Genomic DNA, 24066 nt, shown 5'->3' on the forward strand with positions numbered 1-24066 from the left:
TAATAATAATCAACACACAATACCCCATAATGACAAAGCAAAAATAAGTTTGTAGAAATCTTTGCAAATTTAGGAAAAAAATCAAATTAAATTAAAATCAAATTAAATTTAATTCACCTTTACTGAAGAACCTTTGGCAGCAATTACAGCCTCGAGTATTCTTGGATATGACGCAACAAGCTAGGCACACTTGTATTTGGGGAGTTTCTCCAATTATTTTCTGCAGATCCTCTCATGCTCTGTCAGGTTGGAGGGGAGCTGCACAGCTTTTTTCAGGTCTCTCTGGAGATGTCCAAGTCCGGGCTCTAGCTGGCCCACTCAAGGACGTTCAGAGACCTGAATCCCCTCCTGCATTGTCTTAGCAGTGTACTGAGGGTCGTTGTCCTGTTGGAAGGTTAACCTTTGCCCCAGTCGGAGGTCCTGAGTGCTCTGGAGCAGGTTTTCATCAAGGATCTCTGTACTTTGCTCTGTTCATCTTTCCCTCGATCCTGACTATTCTCCCAGTCCCTGCCGCTGAAAACATCCCCACATCATTATGCTGCCACCACCATGCTCCACTGTAGGAATGGTGCCAGGTTTCCTCCAGACGTGACGCTTGGCATTCAGGCCAAAGAGTTCAATCTTGGTTTCATCAAACCAGAGAATCTTGTTTCGCATGGTCTGAGAGTCCTTTAGGTGCCTTTGGCAAACTCCAAGTGGGTTGTCATGTGCATTTTACTGAGGAGTGGCTTCTGTCTGGCCACTCTACCATAAAGGCCTAATTGGTGGAGTGCTGCAGAGATGGTTGTAGTTCTGGAAGGTTCTCCCATCTCCACAGAGGATCTCTGGAGCTCTGTCAGAGTGACCATCAGGTTTTTGGTCACATCCCTGACTAAGGCCCTTCTCCCCCGATTGCTCAGTTTGGCCAGGCGGCAAGCTCTAGGAAGAGTGTTGGTGGTTCCAAACTTCTTCCATTTAAGAATGATGAAGGCCACTATGTTCTTGGGGACCTTCAATGCTGCAGAAATCTTTTGGTACCCTTCCGCAGATCTGTGCCTCGACATAATCCTGTCTCAGAGCACTATGGACAATTCCTTCGACCTCATGGCTTGGTTTTTGTTCTGACATGCACATCAAAATGCAATCAAAATGTAGAAACATCTCAAGGGTGATCATTGGAAACAGGTCTCATAAAGGATCGGAATAGTTATGTAAATGATCTCTTTCAAATTAGTGTTTTTGTTTAGTTTTTTGCAAAATGATCTAAAAAACTTTTTTCGCTTTGTCATTATGGGGTATTGTGTGTAGATTGAGAACATATTTTTATTTAATACATTTTAGAATAAGGCTGTAACATAACAAAATGTGGAAAACGTTCAGGGGTCTGAATACTTTCTGAATGCACTGTTTATCTCGATTTTTAAAAACGTTCTAAATAAGCTTTGTTGCACAGTTACACTGCAGCTTCATATCTTGGCTGCCAGTTGAGGACTTGTGAGGTGTCTGTTTCTCAAACTAGACCCTCTACTGTACTTGTCCTCTTGCTCAGTTGTGCCTCCCACTCTATTCTGGTTAGAGCCAGTTTGCGCTGTTCTGTGAAGAGAGTAGTACACATCGTTGTACGAGAGCTTCAGTTTCTTGGCAATTTCTCAGATGGAATAGCCTTCATTTCTCAGAACAAGAATAGACTGACGAGATTCAGAAGAAAGTTATTTGTTTCTGGCCATGTTGAGCCTGTAATCGAACCCACAAATGCTGATGCTCCAGATACTCAACTAGTCTAAAGAAGGCCAGTTTTATTGCTTCTTTAATCAGAACAAACAGTTTTCAGCTGTGCTAACATAATTGCAAAAGGGTTTTCTAATGATCAATTTGCCTTTTAAAATAATTTCATTAGCTAACACAACGTGCCATTGGAACACAGGAGTGATGGTTGCTGATAATGGGCATCTGTCCGCCATTGTAGATATTCCATAACAAATCAGCAGTTTCAAGCTACAATAGTCATTTACAACATTAATGTCTGCACTGTATTTCTGATCAATTTGATGTTATTTTAATGGACAACAAATTTGATTTTCTTTCAAAAACAAGGGCATTTCTAAGTGATGCTAAACTTTTGAACGGTAGTGTATATGTATAGTACATAGCTACCTCAATTACCTCGTACTGTATATAGCCATGTCATTTTTACTCGTTATTTACTGTGTATTTATTCCTCGTGTCACTATTTCTATTTGATCTAATCTTTACCTCTGCATTGTTGGAAATGGACCCATAAGTAAGCATTTCACCTTTACTCCAGACCTGTTGTTTACAAAGCATGTGACAAATTCAATTTGATTTAGTCAACTTTGCAATCATATTTTGCATCATTACATTTACATTTCAGTCATTTAGCAGACACTTATCCGGAGCAACTTACAGTAGTAATTAAGGTTAAGTGCATTGATCAAGGGCACGTTGGCAGATTATTTTCACCTAGTCGGTTCGGGCTTTCGAACCAGCAACCTTTCAGTTACTGGCCCAACACTCTTAACAACTAGGCTACCTATAATTGACTGTTCTACAACATCGCACAGTGGTACTGTCATCTCTGACTAATATTAGGTCCCTCTTTTGACCCTAGAGTTTTTTCATTTTCAGACGGGTGACCCCATACAAACCTGGCGACGGTCCAGATGGCTAGACCAACTCTACTAGCTGTGACATCACAGTAACGCAAGTCAGCCTGTTATTTATAGCCGTGTATACCCCTGGAGGGCTGCTGTCTGCCAGCCACGAGCTGAGATGATCGAAGGAAACTATTTTAAAAGGAGCTAAAGTTCTTCTACTCCTCTGATGTTCCTGTCCCTCGCTCCTAAAAATACATCTGATTGTGGTCCTTGCGCCACTATTTGATTCTTAGCTATAGTATGATAATCCATCTCCACAGACTACTTCAAAAACAAGGTAAGAAATTTAGGAAATTATTAAACGGAATACCTTATACAGAGATTCTTGTATTTTGGCCTTGAGCTTAGCCCGTTTTCAGTCCTGACAGCAAGATGAGATCTCCCTGTTTCACTACTCTCTCCATCTCAGAGATGTAACCAGAGGGGGTGTAAGTAGACTCAGAGAATTTAAGAAACCCTGAGGAAAGGAAAATGCATAACAAGCCTATTATTGACAGTGACAAACTGACATCTTACAATTAACCTAAGTAATATGTTGAACTTGTGATAAAAGAATCTGAGGTCTATCATATGCTATCCTGGCACAAGGCAAATCATATACAAATGTATTCAAATAACCTGATAAATCACAGGTTAGATTGAATTTGTATTGGACTGCCATCCTTAAACCAGTTCTCGTTATAATTACATTGTTGACTAGCTACTTTAACGGTCACTCCCTACAGGCTTTTCTCCAGGGTTGAGTGCACGGCAACGTGGAGGAACTCACCGTAATGAGTTGTAGGAGTCAGGGAATCCATCCACGTCTGCATCTTTCACTCTGGTCCAATCAAACACCAATCTCGCCAGAGCACTGAAGGTGTTTCCTGCACAATCAACAATTTGGGGGTTAGAGACATGGCTTAATACATGTGCCCATTGCTTGGGATTTGATTTAACGTACATAAAAATGTAGATGGCCCAATTTAATTGAACTAAAAATATATATTACATGTGACATGCAAAACATTGTCTTGTGAATTTGATGTGAAGTGTTGAAAGGACAACCATTTACACTCGTAGGAATTGGCCTATATGGATTGGGCTAAATTTAAATGTTTCTTACAGAAGAAATATGAAAAGCATATGCACAACAATGGTAGCCATTGAAAGGGAACCGTTTGGATACTATGGTGAAATTATTAGACCAAAAGGTGAGGACAACAGTTCACCTGACAAGAAAGAATCCAAACATTATACTGTTGAATTCATGTGCATTTTACATTTACTGTACTGTTCGCAGCATTTGGTGATAATGAAAATCCTGGAAAATGTGGGGTAGGTGCAACATAAGATGAAATAAATGACAAAGTGTGCAGTAAAGTCCTTTAAATGCACTTATGACTCCAAGAAGAGTCTTCAACAGCTTTCATGAGCTCTCCTAGCTGTGCCGTTGCGGAACTAAACCAAGCACAATTGTAATTATTTTGTTTGGAACACAATCCTGCATCCCCAACATCACACAATTACTGTTGTTGTTTACGCATATAAAGGATAAATCACTGTGGACAAGACTGAAAATAGAGCACACTAGTTTGACAAGTCCCTAAAGGTTGCAGTCACATAAGCCCAAACAAAACCAGCAATCCTCTCAACACGATAATTTAGCTATTCTATTTGACAGATCTGAGCGTAGTACACATCAAGGCCAAAACAAACACCAAAATGCAATGCGCCTTTGGGGATGTCATCAAAGAGAATCAGGTTGTGGCGCCAGCTCATGTAAAAGAGTGTCTGTGCCTGGCCATAATGAAACCAGTGAGACAGAACAAACATTAACTTCTGCCTCACGACATCACAATCATCACTACTGGAAAAGTCGTTAAACCCTTCTAGTGCACACAACAATGTGGATCTCTCTACGCATTATACTGAAGCGGGTAGCACTTTCAGTTGTTCTTATATCTCTGTAGAAACACTGCAATTACTCTAGTAACATTTTATTAACATGTTGATACATAGCAATTGAGTAATTATATTGTCAAAAGAATACACAAGTGGAATCAGGAATGTATGATAAAATGTTGATTCAATGTTATGAGTAATTAGTGTTACTACATAGGTAGTTGTTATGATGACAGCACATGCCGATGTAAAAGGTCTTTGTTGACCAAAAGAGAACCAATGACACAAACTGTCAAGTAAAACATAAGAGTGTATCCTTGGACACTCCCCCTCAGAGTCCAGTGCATAGATCTTCAGTTCCAACGGTGAGTCCTCCAGGTGCAGCTCTCTGGTGGTGGACACTATCTGGATCTCACTGATTACGTCCACGATGGCATCACCGCACAGCACCTGTCCCGTTACTGAGGAGAGGGGAAACGAGTCACATACACAGGTACTGTATCAACATTTGAGACATCTACAGAACCAGAAGTGTATATTAAAGCCAGGAATCATCACACTGCCCTATCAGCAGAGGGAGCACACCCCCATCCACATCCACAGGGCTGCAGTGGAGAAGGTGAAAAGCTTCAAGTTCCTCAGCGTCACTGACAAACTGAAATGGTCTACCCACACAGGGGATGCTGTAGAAATTTGGCTTGGCCACTAAGACCCTCAAACGTTTACAGATGCACAATTGAGAGCATCCTGTAGGGCTGTATCACCGCCTGCTACGGCAACTGCACCGCCCACAACCGTAGGGCTCTCCAGAGGGTGTTGCGGTCAGCCCAACGCATCACAGGGAGCACACTGCCTGCCCATCAGGACACCCGATGTCACAGGAAGGCCGAAAAGATCAAGGACCTCAGCCACGGCCTGTTCACCCGCTATCGTCCAGGAGAGGTCAGTGCAGGTGCATCACAGCTGTGAGCGAGAGACTGAAAAAACAGACTGAAAAACAAGCCATCACTAGCCGGCATCCACCCAGTCACTAGCCGGCCTCCACCCAGTCACTAACCGGCTACCATCCGGTTACGCATCCCTGCACCTTAGAGGCTGCTACCCTATGTACAGTTGAAGTCGGAAGTTTACATACAGCTTAGCCAAATACATTTAAACTCAACTCCTGACCATTAATCCTAGTAAAAGGTCTTAGGTCAGTTTGGATCACCACTGTATTTCAAAAATGTGAAATGTGAGAATAATAGTAGAGAGAATGATTTATTTAAGCTTTTATTTCTTTCATCAAATTCCCAGTGGGACAGAAGTTTACATATACTAATTGAGTGTTTGGTAGCATTGCCTTTAAATTGTTTAACTTGGGTCAAATGTTTTGAGTAGCCTTCCACAAGCTTCCCACAATAAGTTGGGTGAATGTTGTCCCATTCCTCCTGACAAAGCTGGTGAAACTGAGTCAGGTTTGTAGGCCTCCTTGCTCGCACACACTGTATGCTTGGGGTCATTGTCCATTTGGAAGACCCATCCCAACAAGCCTTAACTTCCTGACTGATGTCTTGAGATGTTGCTTCAATATATCCACATAATTTTACTTCCTCATGATGCCATCTATTTTGCACAAAGCACCCCCACAACACGATGCTGTCACCCCCATGCTTCACGGTTGGGATGGTGTTCTTCAGTTTGCAAGCCTCCCCATTTTTCCTCCAAACATAACGTTATGGCCAAACAATCCTATTTTTGTTTCATCAGACCAGAGGACATTTGTCCCCATGTGCAGTTGCAAACCGTAGTCTGGCTTTTTTAAGGAGGTTTTGGAACAGTGGCTTCTTCCATGCTGAGCGGCCTTTCAGGTTATGTCGCTATAGGACTTTTTTTTACTGTGGATATAGATACTTTTGTACCTGTATCCGCCAGCATCTTCACAAGGTCCTTTGCTGTTGTTCTGAGATTGATTTGCACTTTTCTCACCAAAGTACGTTAATCTCTAGGAGACAGAACGCGTCTCCTTCCTGAGCGGTATGACGGCTGCGTGGTCCCATGGTGTTTATACTTGCGTACTATATTATTTGTACAGATGAACGTGGTACCTTCAGGCGTTTAGAAATTGCTCCCAAGGATGAACCAGACTTGTGGAGGTCTACAATGTTTTAACTGAGGTTTTGGCTGATTTCTTTTGATTTTCCCATGATGTCAAGCAAAGAGGCACTGAGTTTGAAGGTAGGCCTTGAAATACATCCACAGGTACACCTCCAATTGACTCAAATGACGTCAATTAGCCTATCAGAAGCTTCTAAAGCCATGACATCATTTTTTGGAATTTTCCAAGCTGTTTAAAGGCACAGTCAACTTAGTGTATGTAAACTTCTGACCCACTGGAATTTTGATACAGTGAATTATAAGTGAAATAATCTGTCTGTAAACAATAGTTGGGAAAATAACTTGTGTCATGCACAAAGTAGATGTCCTAACCGACTTGCCAAAACTATAGTTTGTTAACAAGAAATTTGTGGAGTGGTTGAAAAACGAGTTTTAATGACTTCAACCTAAGTGTATGTAAACTTCTGACTTCAGCTGTAAATACACATGAAAAACTAGTCACGTTAATAATGTTTACATAATGTTTTACCAATTTCATATGTATATACTGTACTATATTCTAGTCAAGGCCATCCTATTCAACCTGTGCTGTACATACAGTGCCCTGCAAAAGTATTCATCCCCCTTGGCCTTATTCTTATTTTGTTTCATTACAACCTGTAGTTTAAATTGATTTTTATTTGGATTTCATGTAATGGACATACATAAAATAGTTCAAATTGGTGAAGTGAAAAAAATTACTTGTTTCACAAAAGTATAAAAAAAATTAAAAACTGAGAATTGGTGCGTGCATATGTATTCACCCCCTTTGCTATGAAGCCCCTAAATAAGATCTGGTGCAACCAATTACCTTCAGAAGTCACATAATTAGATAAATAAAGTCCACCTGTGTGCAATCTAAGTGTCACATGATCAGTCACATAATCTCAGTATACATACATCTGTTCTGAAAGGCCCCAGAATCTGCAACACCACTAAGCAAGAGGCACCACAAAGCAAGCGGCACCATGAAGACTAAGGAGCTCTCCAACCAGGTCATGGACAAAGTTGTGGAGAAGTACAGATCAGGGTTGGGTTATAAAAAAATATCAGAAACTTTGAACATCCCACGGAGCACCATTAAATCCATTATTAAAAAATTGAAAGAATATGGCACCACAACAAACCGGCCAAGAGAGGGCCGCCCACCAAAACTCACGTACCAGGCAAGGAGGGAATGAATCAGAGAGGCAACAAAGACACCAAAGATAGCCCTGAAGGAGCTGCAAAGCTCCACAGCGGCAATTTGAGTATCTGTCCATAGGACCACTTTAAGCCATACACTACACAGAGCTGGGCTTTACAAAAGAGTGGCCAGAGAAAAGGCATTGCTGTAGAATAAGGAAACACATTTGGTGTTCACCAAAAGGCATCTGGGAGACTCCCCAAACATATGGAAGAAGGTACTCTAGTCAGATGAGACTAAAATTGATATTTTTCGCCATTAAGGAAAACGCTATGTCTAGCACAAACCCAACACCTCTCATCACCCCAAGAACACCATCCCAACAGTGAAGCATGGTGGTGGCAGTATCATGCTGTGGGGATGTTTTTCCATCGGCAGGGACTGGGAAACTTGTCAGAATTGAAGGAATGGTGGATGCCCAAGGAATGATGGATGCAAGAATGGGCTGCCATCAGTCAGGATGTGGCCCAGAAGTTAATTGACAGCATGCCAGGGCGGATTGCAGAGGTCTTGAAAAAGAAGGGTCAACACTGCAAATATTGACTCTTTGCATCAAATTCATGTAATTGTCAAAAAAAGCCTTTGACACTTATGAAATGCTTGTAATTATACTTCAGTATTCCATAGTAACATCTGACAAAAATATCTAAAGACACTGAAGCCGCAAACTTGGTGGAAATTAATATGTCATTCTCAAAACTTTTGGCCACGACTGTATGTGAACACCCCTTCAAATGAGTGTATTTGGCTATTTCAGCCACACTTGTTGCTGACAGGTGTATAAAATTGAGCACACAGCCATGCAATCTCCATAGACAAACAAACATTGGCAGTAGAATGACCTTATTGAAGAGCTCAGTGACTCAACGTGGTGCTGTCATAGGATGCCACCTTTCCAACAAGTCAGTTTGTCAAATCTCTGCCTTGCTAGAGCTGCCCCGGTCAACTGTAAGTGCTTTTATTGTGAAGTGTAAATGTCTAGGAGCAACAACGGCTCAACCGCAAAGTGGTAGGCCACACAAGCTTACAGGATGGGCCCGCCAAGTACTGAAGCGCGTAGCACGTAAAAATAGTCTGTCCTCTGTTACTACACTTACAACCAAGTTCCAAACTACCTCTTAAAGCAAAGTCAGCACAAGAACAGTTTGTCAGGAGCTTCATGAAATGAGTTTTCCATGGCCAAGCAGCCGCACACAAGCCTAAGATCACCATCTGGAATGCAAAGAATCAGCTTGAGTGGTGTAAAGCTTGCCGCCATTGGACTCTAGAGCAGAAACTCGTTCTCTGGAGTGATGAATCACCTTTTTACCATCTGGCAGTCCGACAGAATAATCTGTGTTTGGAGGATGCCAGAAGAACGCTACCTGCCTAAAAGCATAGTGCCAACTGTAACATTTGATGTTAGAGGAATAATGGTCTGGGGCTATTTTTCATGGTTCGGGCTAGGCCCCTTAGTTCCAGTGAAGGGAAATCTTAACACTACAGCAATGACATTCTAGACGATTGTGTGCTTCCAACTTTGTGGCAACAGTTTGGGGAAGGCTCTTTCCTGTTTCAGCATTACAATGCCCCCGTGCACAACGCGAGGTCCATACAGAAATGGTTTATCGAGATTGGTGTGGAAGAACTTGACTGGCCTTCACAGAGCCCTGACCTTAACTCCATCGAACCCCTTTTGGATGAGTTGGAACACTGACTGCGAGCAAGGCCTAATCGCCCAACATCAGTGCCAGACCTCAGTAATGCTCGTTGCTGAATGGAAGCAAGTCCCCGCAGCAATCTTCCAATATCTAGTGGAAAGCCTTCCCAGAAAAGTGGAGGCTGTTATTTAATGCAAAGGGATGACCAACTCCATATTAATGCCCATGATTTTGGAATGAGATGTTTGACGAGCAAATGTATTAATGTTCTCAGTAAACATTGGAGATTAAATATAATTCACGTTGTCAACAATCTAAGCCAACACTGTCTGTTTTGCCCCATAGTTGCGTATGTGTCTGTTTTGATGCTAAACACCCAACCCGTCTATAGCATTGGAGTAAACCGCTGATTTACACTATTACACAATGCTGTAAACCAGTGTTCTTCATTCCTTTTACTGGGCCCACAGGGATGTACTTTTTTGTTCTAACCCAGCACTACCAATCCTGATTCAGCTAATCAAGGGAAATGTTTCAACATATAGTTAATAGGGCTGACTTGTGCACTACACTGAGTAGATTGTCTGCTGAAGCCGTTAGGCTAAATCACCTCAACTTCCATTGACCGAAGCATAACAAGTCCTTATCATTAAGAGTTTAGAGAATCTATACAGCTCTTATCTCAACCATCATGAACTAGTTGATGAGCAAGTAGTGGCACTTTACCCTTTCATGTTAGCCTCATATCATGCTGCTTCAAAAAGGCCACAAAGGCTATTTGACCAAAAGCTTACCCACAATAAACTGACATTTGCATTGACACCAAGTAAGCAGATGTTCTCTCTTCATCCAAGCAGGTACTCTACTCCAGTGGTTCCCAACTTTTTTTTTGCTCTGCACAGAGTACCCCTGATGTACCCCCTCATGTGAATTTTACCAGTAAGTCTGTGGTTTCATGAGTCTTCAATATCCCCTGTGGATAGGCGAAGTACCCCCAGGGGTCCTACTACACCTGGTTAGAAACCCCTGCTCTACTCACCGACATCCTCAACCAGTATGATGCTGGTGAGTCTGGAGGAATGTGTGGAGCAGGCCTGGAGAACAGCTCTCTGGGAACACTGTCTGCTGAGGTCAGCCTCTACAGCCTCGATGCTGGCCACCTCTGGTCTGGTGGAAGACCTGGAGGTACGAAAGGTACTGTATTCAGACACTCTGGGGACAAAATAAGTTTATAGATAAATACTTCTATTTATTCAAAACAAACGCATTTTGCTTCATCTGGTTGCTTTCTGTCCTCTTCAGCAAAACCTGGTGAGCATAAATCGGTCTAATAAATCAGATTTTGCCCAATGACATGTTGGAAGCTATCTAATGACAGGAAAGAATAAAAATCTGTTTTGACAGGAAATGTATATGATTGATTAGGCACAGATTCTAAAATGAAAGGCATAAAGTTGATTGAGTATTTATAAACTTGTACCATCAGCTCTTGTACCGTCAGCTTTAAGTCACTCAAATATTACACAAATAAACATTAGACATGGAAAAAAGTATAGAATTTAAAGAAAATGAGCTTTACCCCGCAAAATGTTCTCTGCACCACATAGGCAAAATGTGTAGAATTGCAGGAAATAAGCTGGGGGGGGGGGGGGGGGTGTTCTCCAATGTAGGAAGGGGGGCCTGAGTGAAAAGGTTTGGGAACCCCTGCTCTAGCGGATACCGGACAGGTTATAGCGTTAATAGAGAACTTTACTTTCCGTGAAACAAAATCTTTTTGATTTCAGATTTACTTGACTATACGCCACAATGTAACAGTTCATGTTGCAACGCGTCCCACACGACCTATGAGTAAGATATGAAAGACGATACCTGCGTGGACCAAGCAATACAGTTGTCTGTTTCCTAGCGATAATCTTTTTTTTTATTCTTTTTTTTTACAGATATTCACTTACCATCTGTAACAGCCTTCAGTTGCTTCCAATGTGAAGTTTATTCTGGTGCTTCGGGCAAGTGGTAATAACACTTTGGGGATATTCAACTTTGACGAGGCACTTGTGGTGTGAATTGAACTTGATATTAACAAAAACACTGATCGCGTATTCAGCGCAAAAATCGCGATTTCCGACAGCCAGATAGATTGCAGGTACTGCTATTATCAATATAAAAAAAATACAAAAAAAATATGTTAGAGGTTATAGCCAACTAGCCTACAGTGCAATAATTGAATATTTCTTCCATCCTCAATTATCCTAACGTTTCCGACACAGTGATCAACACCGGGTAACCTAATCGTTACAATGAACTAACATGACTACTGTAACAATTTCCTTTATCAAACATTCGAACCATTGATAGTTAGTTACCTTAGTTTCAATTTCTGACAATAACGGAGAGCGGCAGCCACATAACTTTGATACTTTCGCCGGTTCCTAAAAATGTACGCCTTCAATTCAAATACCCTTCAAATCTCTTGGATAGAATATACAGCAGACCTTCCCCTACTATCTAAGTTTAGGATAAAAAGTAATTTCAACAAAAATTATGTAGAAATAGCCGCCTTTACAAATAATTAGAGCTGCAGCGTGCATGCTGGCTGGGAGTCAGTTGACGTCATTTACAAAGTAAAGTAGTGGATGTGATGCGAGGATGACGCTTTGTTAAAGATGCAGTAGTGCTCAGCTTTTAGCCCACCAGCAACATGCAGCGACCTACAGTATGTATCATTACCACCACAACTGGCACATACTTCATATATTTTGTAATTTCCTACTCCCTATATATGGCCATGTTATTTTCACTCGTTCTTTTAATTCGTTATTCACTGTGTATTTATTCCTCGTGTCACAATTGTTTTAGTACATGTTTTATTATTTACCTTATCTTTAACTCAGCATTGTTGGAAATGGACCTGTAAGTAAGCATTTTCCTGTTAGTCTACACCTGTTATCCAGGAAGCAAGTGTCAAATAAAATTGGATTTGACTATACAGCTGAGCCACCTATTGAGGGAGAGCTCAATCAGTTTGATCATCAGGTGAATTATGGATGTTTGTTATAACAACAGGGCTATAATGTACAGGTGTGACTGGGATGGGTTACCATATCCCTAGTGTAGCCAATCTCAAGATATTCAACTACTGGTAGTCTGATACATAGAGTTCTACTGATACAAGCAATTATAGTGTGGTTTCAAAACACAAATTGTACTCATGTCTGTTTCTCTTTGACCCCAGACTTCTGAGGATCAGCGTACAGCATTAGTTAGTGAGTAGTGAATCATTCATTGTGAATGTTGTTCATGAGGTCCGCAGGTCTAAACGACTGTCAGTAACCCAATTATTCCTCTAACTACCAGCCTCTCTGTCTCTATTTCTCACCAGTCACCACCAGCAGAGGACTGAGTTAAGTACATGCATGTCCTATGGATTACCCATTTATATTAATTAGAGCCAATCTAAACCATGGCGTTAGTTGACACTGAAATGGGAACATAATATAGCTGGCCCCAACCACTTACGACTAGACGAGTTAAGTAAATTAGCTGGGAGCCAGAGAGGACGACTCATAATAATAATAATACCTAAGACGAACTGTTTCGGCTGGGAAGCATGCGGAGGCCTTTAAGAGGTCTGTGTTTGATCTTATTGAAGTATTTGCTCCAGTGGTGGCTGGTGGCACCTTCATTGGGGTGGCAGGGTAGCCTACTGGTTAGAGCGTTGGACTAGTAACCGAAAGGTTGCAAATTCAAAGTTGTTCTGCCCCTGAACAGACAGTTAACCCACTGTTCCTGGCCGCCATTAAAAATAAGAATTTGTTCTTAACTGACTTGCCTGGTTAAATAAAGGTAAAAAAAAAAAAAAAAAGGACTAAAATAGCACTTTTCAAGGACCCAAAACAGACCGAATAAAGAGAGGGGTGGGCTCAAGGAAGGTGTATGGGGAGGGTTTGGATACGAACCCGGTTTAGGATAAGGGGCAGTTTGGGTTCAGAATACGAACCTGATTTAAGGTGGCCTGCTGGGGTGGAACAGAGTGGGCATGTGGATTGGTAGTGGAGAAGAAGGCCTGATAGGTAGGGGCCAGCTTTGTAGGTCAGAAGGAGGATCTTGTAATCAATGCGTTGGAAGACAGGTAGCCAGTGGAGTTCAGGGAGGACAGGGGTGATGTGCTACCAGGACTTAGTGTGGGTGAGGAGTCGGACTGCAGAGTTTTGATCCATTTGGAGCTTATGGATGCAGCTTGAGTTGATGACGGAGAGTAGTGGCAGGACGGGAGAGGGAAGTGAGGTCTGCACAACGCATCACCGGGGGCAAACTACCTGCCCTCCAGGACACCTACACCACCCGATGTTACAGGAAGGCCATAAAGATCATCAAGGACATCAACCACCCGAGCCACTGCCTGTTCACCCCGCTATCATCCAGAAGGCGAGGTCAGTACAGGTGCATCAAAGCTGGGATCGAGAGACTGAAAAACAGCTTCTATCTCAAGGCCATCAGACTGTTAAACAGCCACCACTAACATTGAGTGGCTGCTGCCAACACACTGACACTGACACTGACTCAACTCCAGCCACTTTAATAATGGGAATTGATGGGAAATTATGTAAATATATCACTAGCCACTTTAAACAATGCTACCTTATATAATGTTACTTACCCTACATTATTCATCTCATATGCATACGTATATACTGTACTCTATATCATCGACTGCATCCTTATGTAATACATGTATCACTAGCCACTTTAACTATGCCACTTTGTTTACATACTCACCTCATGTATATACTGTACTCGATACCATCTACTGTATCCTGCCTATGCTGCTCTGTACCATCACTCATTCATATATCCTTATGTACATATTCTTTATCCCCTTACACTGTGTATAAGACAGTAGTTTTGGAATTGTTAGTTAGATTACTTGTTGGTTATTACTGCATTGTCGGAACTAGAAGCACAAGCATTTCGCTACACTCGCATTAACATCTGCTAACCATGTGTATGTGACAAATAAAATTTGATTTGATTTGAAGTGAATGGACTGGAGACCGTTCCAGCCATTACTATGAGCCCATACTCCCCAATTAAGGTGCCACCAGCCACCACTGGAGCAAATACTTCAGGAAGATCAAACACAGACCTCTTAAAGGCGTCCGCATGCTTCCCAGCCGAAACAGTTCAGAAGAGTTTGTGCATATATCACGATGACATTTTGTGACGTTTTTGTTAGTTTTGGATTTCGGTAAGGGTTTTTTCGGCAGTTCGGGCACACTAAACATTTGTAAAATAGCTTAAAGTCTGGGTAGGATGGGTGGGAGGTAACACAATAGGTATGTCTGCAAGAATACAAGGAGAGTGTAGTCTTTTGACCTTTTATTGAAACAGGTTTGTTGGTCTTTTGTAGGCTTCAAATGATGAGAAATGTCACCGCTGATGAATGATGGTGTGTCTAGGAACAAACAGAGGAAACAATCACTTAACATCAAGGTAAAGGTTATCAATCATAAATCATAAAGGTTAAATCAGCACTATTAAGTCAGGAGGTAACGAGAAACAATACAAAAGGATAACTTTGCCTTGGCCGCCACACTGCATTCATACGTTAATCATTGTCAATGAACTCAGCTCTGCGGTTACCTGTTGGTTTGCCACATCAGCCTGCCTCTCTCGCACCGGACACTTCCAGTCTCCAGCAACATGGGCACCCCTACAGTTGACACACACAACTTTTCCCACCGAAACTACACAATCCTCTGTCCCATGCCCTACTGCACACTTTCTACATCTTGGAATCTCCCTCCAAACACACTTCTGTGACATGACCATAAACGTGGCACCAAAAACACAGCAGTAGATTCGGCACAAAAGCTCTAACAGGATAACTGATATATCCTAACATGACTTTGTTGGGTAAAGACTGATTCAGCACTTAAAAGGACAGACTGTGACACCTCTGTTTCACCACACTCCCCACCTAGCCTGTGTCACACCAAACGATGGGAGTCACAAACACCGGGAATCTTTCATTTCAATTGCTCGACCTTCACACTTAACGCAACCTGAGAAATCACTAATTTCAATGGTGCCTTATTCCTAAGAGCAAGGTAAGAAACAGATCTTGACCGAGTTGCGTGGCATGGAAACAAACATCACAAGTCCACTTCAGGTTACCTTCGGGTTACCTTCCATGTCCATCGATGCAAGGCTCGTGCTCTGAGCTCCTCGCAACACCTTCCACCTCACTTAAATCTCCCTCATTCACTTCCATTTAACCTCCAGAGCTCGGTCTGGTGGACATCTCACTCTGTTTGTACTTGATCCCAGTCTTCTTCGACACACCATCTCCACTTTTAATCGCCATCTTCATCAAATTAAGATTCCGTCTCCTCTTCAATTCTCTTCTTCCTCTTCCATTCCTCCTCTGAAATCCATCTTTCCTTGTTCCTGTCCCAATATTCCTCTTCTTCCAGATTTGCTAGCGGCCCTGTGGCATGCCGACTTAACTCCATCTCCCTAGTCAGTCAGCTGACCGCCCATCAATTCCGGGACAGGGTTCCGGTCTGGAAGCATGCTTTTGACTGCACCTACACTATTGACCCTTGGCACTCACATCTGTAACCATTAAGTGCTTTGAAAGGCTGGTCATGGCTCACATCAATACCATCGTCTAAGAAACCCTAGACCCACTCCAATTTGCATACCGCCCCAACAGATCCACAGATGATGCAGTCTCTATTGCACTCCACACTGTCCTTTGCCACCTGGACAAAAGGAACACCTATGTGAGAATGCTATTCATTGACTACAGAGTTCAACACCACAGTGCCCTCAAAGCTAATCAATAAGCTAAGGACCCTGGGACTCAACACCCCCCTCTGCAACTGGATCTTGGACTTCCTGACGGGCCGCCCCCAGGTGGTAAGGGTAGGTAACAACACATCCGCAACGCTGATCCTCAACACGGGGGCCCCTTAGGGGTGCGTGCTCAGCCCCCTCCTGTATTCCCTCTTCACTCATGACTGCACGGCCAGGCACGACTCCAAACCATCATTACATTTGCCGATGACACAACAGTGGTAGGCCTGATCACCGATAACAAACAGACAGCCTATAGGGACAGCCTATAGGGAGGAGGTCAGCTACCTGGCCTTGTGGTGCCAGGACAACAACCTCTCTCTCAACGTGATCAAGACAAAGGAGATGATTGTGGACTACAGGAAAAAGAGGACCGAGCACGCCCCATTCTCATCGACGGGGCTGCAGTGGAGCAGGGTGAGAGCTTCAAGTTCCTTGGTGTCCACATCACCAACAAACTAACATGGTCCAAGCACACCATGACAGTCGTGAAGAGGGCACGACAAAACCTATTCCCCCTCAGGAGAATGAAAAGATTTGGCATGGGTCCTCAGATCCTCAAAAGGTTCTACAGATGCACCATCGAGAGAATCCTGACTGGCTACATCACTGCCTGGTATGGCAACTGCTCGGCCTCCGACTGCAAGGCACTACAGAGGGTAGTGCGAACGGCCCAGTACATCAATGGGGCCAAGATTCCTGCCATCCAGGACCTCTAAACCAGACGGTGTCAGAGGAAGGCCCTGCAAATTGTCAAAGACTCCAGCCACCCTAGTCATAGACTGTTCTCTCTGCTACCACACGGCAAGCGGTACCGGAGGGCCAAGTCTAGGACCAAGAGGCTTCTAAACAGCTTCTACTCCCAAGCCATAAGACTCCTGAACATCTAGTCAAATGGCTACCCAGACTATTCACATTGCTCCCCCCCCACTCCTCCCCTCCCCTCTCCACACCACTGCCACTCTCTGTTGTCCTCTGTGCATAGTCACTTTAATGAACTCTACCTACATGTACATACTACCTCAACTAACCGGTGCCCCCACACACAGACTCTGTACCGGTACCCCCTGTATATATTGTTATTTTTTACTGCTCCTCTTTAATTATGTGTTACTTTTATCTCTTATTCTTATCCGTATTTTTTAAAGCTGCGCTGTCGGTTAGGGGCTCGAAAATAAGCATTTCACTGTAAGGTCTACTACACCTGTTGTATTCAGCATTTCACTGCCTGTTGTATCTGGCGCATGTGACTAATAAGATTTGATTTGATATTCCATAAAAATTTTGCTGTTTCCAGCTACAATAGTAATTTACAACAATAACAATGTCTACGCTGTATTACTGATCAATTTGATGTTATTTTAATGGACAAAAAATGTGCTTTTCTTTCAAAAACATTGACATTTCTAAGTGACCCCAAACTTTGGAACGGTAGTGTACATTTTACCTAAATATTTTTTTTACTTATTTTATTTTTTGATTCTTAAAACTGTGTTTTTGGTTAAGGCCTTGTAAGAAAGCATTGCACTGTAAGGTGCACCTGTTGTATTCGGAGCACGTGACAAATAACATTTGATTTGATTTAACTGAATCACGGCCAAGAAAGATAATTCCCATTGATGGCCCCATAGGGAAGTCAAATTTGATCTTCTTAGATCCTCTACTCAGAGAATGTGTCCACACTCTTAATAATGCAACATGAAGAGGCGATCTGATAAACACCGTACAAAAATGTCCTTTTGTACAGTCACTGAACTATCTGAATCAACTTTTGGCTCTGCATGGTCATTATTATAGGATAAAGGTATTGCAAAAAGTCATTATTTTCCTTTCATTACTAGGCAAAGGTGAAGCAAATGTTTCAAGTCAAAGTACCTTGTGTACCGTTGGATGCTGTTGAGGGGTATAATAATGGAATTAAACACAATTAAAATAGCTGTCAGTGACATCTAGGGGTGGAAACGGGCGCACTGCATGCAGTTAGACACCTGGTAAGATACATGGCAAGGTTAGGGATAGTTGCTTACACATCAGTGGAGACTGCTGAGGGGAGGACGGCTCATAATAATGGCTTGAATGGAGTCAGTTCATTTTTTTATGTATCCTTTATTTAACTAGGCAAGTCAGTCAAGTACAAATTCTTATTTACAATGACAGCCTACCCTGACCAAATCCTTACCCAGACAAAAGGGGGATACCTAGTCAGTTGTACAACTGAAATGTTCTTCCTCATGGCCCTCTGAATCAGAGAGGTGCAGGGGGCTGCCATAATCAACATCCACATTGGTGCCCGGGGAACAGAACCAGGGTCTGTAGTGATGGCTCTAGCACCAAGATGCAGTGCCTTCGAACACTGCATCACTCAGGAGGACAGGAATGATGTGTTTCCATGTGGTTGATGCCATTCCATTAACTCCATTCCAGCCATTATTATGAGCCGTCCTCCCCTCAGCAGCCTCCACTGTGGTGTAGACTATTATCACTAACCTTGCCATGTATTTACCAGGTGATGTATTCAACTACATGCAGTGCAACCCTTACCACCCCTAGATGTCACTGACAGCTATTTTAATTCTGTTCTTCAGAGCCTCCAAATGTGCAGGAATGGGTCATTCAGCACTCTCTGGGAGTAACATTTTTATGTCGATATACTATCTAGAGATACACCATTATAGTATAAACTATTTTGTCTGAAGTTGGGTGCTTTGAAACATTGTTGTTCTTCTATTCCATTCAATTCTATTATATTCAATTATATTCTATATATCTAATAGATAGTTCATTTCCACAGCCCCTAAAGGAGAAAATACTAATTCTCAGGAGAAAAACAGACTCACTAATCATGGGGAACATTCATCTGTATGGCAGCAGTAATTATGTGTTTGTTTACTTATTTATATTTTACTAGAGGGTTGCAATTAAGGGATCTAATTTTTTATGCAAATCTGGCCAAGGGCTATACATTGGTGGAGAGACAAGAGATTAGCAATTCTAGGGATAAAAAATGTATTTGTCACATGCTTCGTAAACAACAGGTGTAGACTAACAGTGAAATGCTTACTTATTGACCCTCCGCAACAATGCAGAGAGAAAGAAAGAGAAATAATAGAAAACATACTAACAATACTAACGATAAGCAGTTGTGGATAATGCAATGCTGTACGGTCCAAAACAGAGACATGATCACAGTGTCTAATTGCCACCTGTGCCAAAGAGGGAGACAAGAATTTGCAGTCAAGCAGTGAGAGCTATATTCAAGTCAGTTATTTTACAAGAAAGGTCCATCATACATGCACAGCACGTGCTCTCTCCAAGGAATATCAGTCACATGACAAGACCCTGGAAGAGATGATGGTACAATTCAAATGAGGGGACTGTATCTTATCACATCAATTAACCCTTGAGTATGAAAACAGAACTGGTTTAGTAAAATGACATCATGTTAGACACTGTCTTGACTCAGGGAATAAACAATGAGCCAGATGTTACCTCAATACACCAAGATGAGACCACTGTTCTTGTCTTTAACCTTAATCACAAGGTCACAATACTACATGTGTTCATTGTATGTGAACTCATTTGTTGGCATTGCAGCTTATGACTTCATGAGTTAACACTCATGGACTGATACCAGATTTTTATCATACAGTCTGAATTCATCTCTCTATGTCTCCTCTGATTCCACAGTGTATCCTCTTTCTCTTTCATCCTGTTACCACAACGTTCAGCCCAGATTGTGTGCTGGTTTCTTGGACACTGACAGATGCACAGCGTGATTAACAGCAACAGTTGACTTGATGTGTTTTACATAGTGCCGTGCCGTGCCAGAGATGACATATTGTATTAGTCAGAGAACATTAACAATGAGATCACATCGCTGACTGCTGGCATCGTTGCGTTCCAGTCAAAATGGTTGGTGAGATTGCAATCCTCCAGTCCAATACATGCTTAAAGGGGCCATCTGCAGTTCGGACTTAATCAAAGTGTAACCCCGCCACTGATTTGGTAAACAGCTGAGGCATGGGGCTGGAGAAATCTAACCACTCTCAAACTCATAGAGCTATGGATACAAGGACTAACTAAGATATAACATTTTTTAGTTTTAACTATGTTTTGATGCTATACAGTGTTTACTGTAAACAATTTACAACACAGTTGTGGTACTGTATCCTTGGGCACATAACTTTGATCGTGACCAGACTTTATTGATTCTAAATATTTGTATATTCTGACTGAAAAGGGAAAACATATTGGTGTTGGAATGGGTTTGAACGGTCTCTAGACAGCATGGCAAGATTTGATAGAGGTATGGTGACACCTTAGAAGATGGTGAAACGTCTTTTACTTGTTTGACTTAGCATCTTTGTGAAGATGTAATTCCGAGGGGTGTGTGTGGGCAGTGTTGGTGCAGAGGTCTGGTACAGTGTGATGTAACGTCTTAGCAACAGGAAAACAATATCTAAAAGTCATGCAGTGTATCTGTAAGCAATTCCTCAGCGGGACTGCCCCTCACGTCTAGACAACAATAGAGCTGAGTACCAGACTGACCTCATGAAAAAACTCCTAGGGCCTGTGATGTGGGGCTGGTTCTTTGCCTTAGAGAGATTGGCCTGTGATCTCCTCAGTCCCATTCTGCTTGGCAGTGTTTGCAACCAAGCTGCCATGAACAAGATCCAAGGACAAAAAAGGGTGAGGTCTCAAATGGCAGGAGAAAAAAACTCTAAAACCTTTTTAGCAATGAGTTTCCTGTGTTTTTGATCATGTTTTCTGAGGGGAATTGGGGGTATAACTTCAACAAATGGCATGGTTCCTAGTTTCTGAAAATATATGTAGGCTGGTTTTAAACTGTAAGAGGTTGTCTGTCACAGAGGCAAATGTGGATTTGGTTGGGAGCACTGTGATTGAAATAATATATTTTGGACAAATATTTGGATTTGTTTAAATTACATGCACCGCAGAAATCAAATGTTCTCTAATACAGCCTCAAGCCACAGGCAACCCATCCCCATACTGGACATTCTGATACTGTAACTACATGATTATTTAGCTCCTTCTGGCATTTGTAGCTGGAGTGCCTATAGGACTTTGTCAGTCCATGAGAGTAAATATCAACCGGGCACTGTGGAGAGTGTTAGTCTAGGGAGGGCAGGTGTCCTAGTGGTTAGAGCTTTGGGATAGTAATGGAAAAGGTACCCGTTTGAATCCCTGAGCTTACACATGAACACTCTGTTGTTCTGCACTTGAGCAAAGCAGTTAAACCCCCTGGGTGCCCAATATGGCAGCCACCTGCACCTCTCCTCTTCAGAGGGGTTGGGTTAAAAGTGAGAGTCAAGTTTTGGTTGGATCTTGTGTGCAATTGATGATTAAAAGAAATGCGTCCCCCATCACAACAGCTGCCTTGCACTTCTTGGTGTTAACAGGTAGTCTATATTTTGGAGAAGTATTTTGATTTGTTTCAATTACATGAACCGCAGAAATCAAATGTTCTCTAATACAGCCTCAAACCAAAGGCCACCCACCTTCTTGGTGTTAACAGGTAGTTGTCATTGGTTACCATGCTTTGTTTACTTTCAGAAGGAGCTCCCAGGTTATGAGAAGTCGGAATAAACTGGAGGGCTTTAGATTGGTCGCAACCCACCCCCCCCCCCCCCCCTCCCTCGTTTTGGTGTCATCTCACTGTGTGCTGTAGGTTGACCTCATTAAAGGTGTTAAAATGCTGTGAAATCAGGTGTTGCCTCAGGGAGACATTATATGTGTTCCAAGAAAAGCTAAACAAGGTAAAGAGGTGGGACTACAGTAGCATAGGTGATCACCAATAAACCAATGGCAATGGTCAATGAAGAGGTTCTGATATTCCTTAATTTCTTTAGTTTTATTTTTGGGATTTGTTTGTATTGTTAGGTGTTACTACACTGTTGGAGCTAGAAACATAAACATTTTGCTACACCTGCGATAACATCTGAAAAATAAGTGTACGAGAATAATTACATTTGATTTGATTTGAGATATGCCATAGATTTTAGCCAATAAAAGACGATTTCACATCCATCAAAATGCTTATTGTGACAACAAAGAGTTTACATCTTGATTGTCACATATACGTTCAAACCAAATACTGCAAGGCTCAAAACCATGAACACGCTGTTGTAATGTGGAGCTGTATTCTCTGGGACAGAAAGGTGGATTTAGAGAGCTACATTCAAGGTGTATAAATAGATTTAGAGAGCTGCATTCAAGGTGTTAAAACCCTTTACATGTACTTAGTTCCGTGCTTTGAATTCCCTTGCTATTTCCATGGTGCAGGCATTAAGTGGAAATAGCTGAAAAGCGTTTGTATTTTGCAGCTCCTTGCACTCGTAATCATAGACAATAGCGGATAATCTCACTAAAACATTTCCATGTGTTCCCAGTGTGATATATTCAGACTTTTGTTTATTTAACAAATGTAAAAACCCAGGAGATGTATTTCTTCATCTTCATCGATATAGGAGTTCACATAGGCGTATCAGTAGTAAACACTGGAAAACTATTGTGGTTCATGTTATATGCGGTGTAGAATACAGGCCTATGTCTCTATCTTGCCCTCTATCTGTTTTCATTCTGTTCATCCCATTCAGTAAAATATATTCATTGTTACTATTAAGACTGGATGAAATATCACCCTTTATATTTCTGTCACTTTCGACAGAAATAAATTGACTAATATGGGCAAAGTTAAAAAATGTAACATTTTGTAAAACTGTAACATCCTGTAAATTATATTCACTCTTAATTTCCCTTTGTGTAGCCCCCTGCAGTGCCACATTACGCTGTCTTTACTGGGCTGCTTTGAAGACTTCCTCCCCTCACTTCATCATTGACCTACAGTACTGCTCTCTCTCTGAAAGGCAAGGGGGCTCGCTGTTAGAACAGATTGAGGGACATTTTATTGACCAATAGCCTACAGCTGTGTGTGGCAATGTGCCAGACCTGAATGGGACTGTAAAGTTACCCTCTGGTATTAGGAATTTTATGTACCTACCTCATTTACTTATGTTAATATTCATGATTTGTACTGTTTCGTGGGTGTTTTTCAAAAATAGTACAGTGTAAACAATGTGTATGCATGAGTCAGATTCTGCACACTCAATAGGGCCTAGTGACGTTAGACATGCAATCAGGTGATAATAGACAACACTAAAAGGATGAGGCAATAGACATCTTACAACCCGTTAGTATATGTGACTATTGTGGACTTGCAGCTGGGGGTCCCCTCTCCACCTGTTCAAACAGAGATGAGAGGTCAGCACATTGTGTCGCGCAACGGGCAGATAACATTAACACCTGCTGCACTCAGGGGGCCCCTAGCAGACAATGATGTCACAGTCAATGATGGCTACTTCAATTAAAATAATGTAAATATACAGATACTACACAACACAGCTCAGTTCTTCCCTGGTGAGAATGACCTAATTCGGGTCAGAAGAAAGTTGTTATAAACAGGTGATAAACCACTCCCAAAGTTATTTGAGAAAATGTGTAATGGTGGAAAGTGCTGGAGAGTTTCCGGAGGGATCCCTGAGTAAACTGGCCCAATTAGGTGGATTATTAAGAGGCAGGGACTGAAGGCGGTAGGGTGGGTGAATTAGTATTGGCAGAAGTCACCATTCAGACATGCATGACTGGGTAATAACAACAGAGTGGGGTGCAATTACCTTTCCCAAATCAG

At 42.1% G+C, this 24066-nt stretch overlaps 1 pseudogene; it reads right to left on the reverse strand.

Annotated features, from left to right (window-relative positions):
* The window catches only part of LOC139367356 (nuclear pore membrane glycoprotein 210-like), a 53650-nt pseudogene extending 37879 nt beyond the window's left edge, over positions 1 to 15771 (reverse strand).
* Positions 15772 to 24066: the final 8295 nt, after the last annotated feature.

Source organism: Oncorhynchus clarkii, chromosome 16 (genome assembly GCF_045791955.1).
Source record: "Oncorhynchus clarkii lewisi isolate Uvic-CL-2024 chromosome 16, UVic_Ocla_1.0, whole genome shotgun sequence".
Lineage (NCBI taxonomy): Eukaryota > Metazoa > Chordata > Actinopteri > Salmoniformes > Salmonidae > Oncorhynchus > Oncorhynchus clarkii.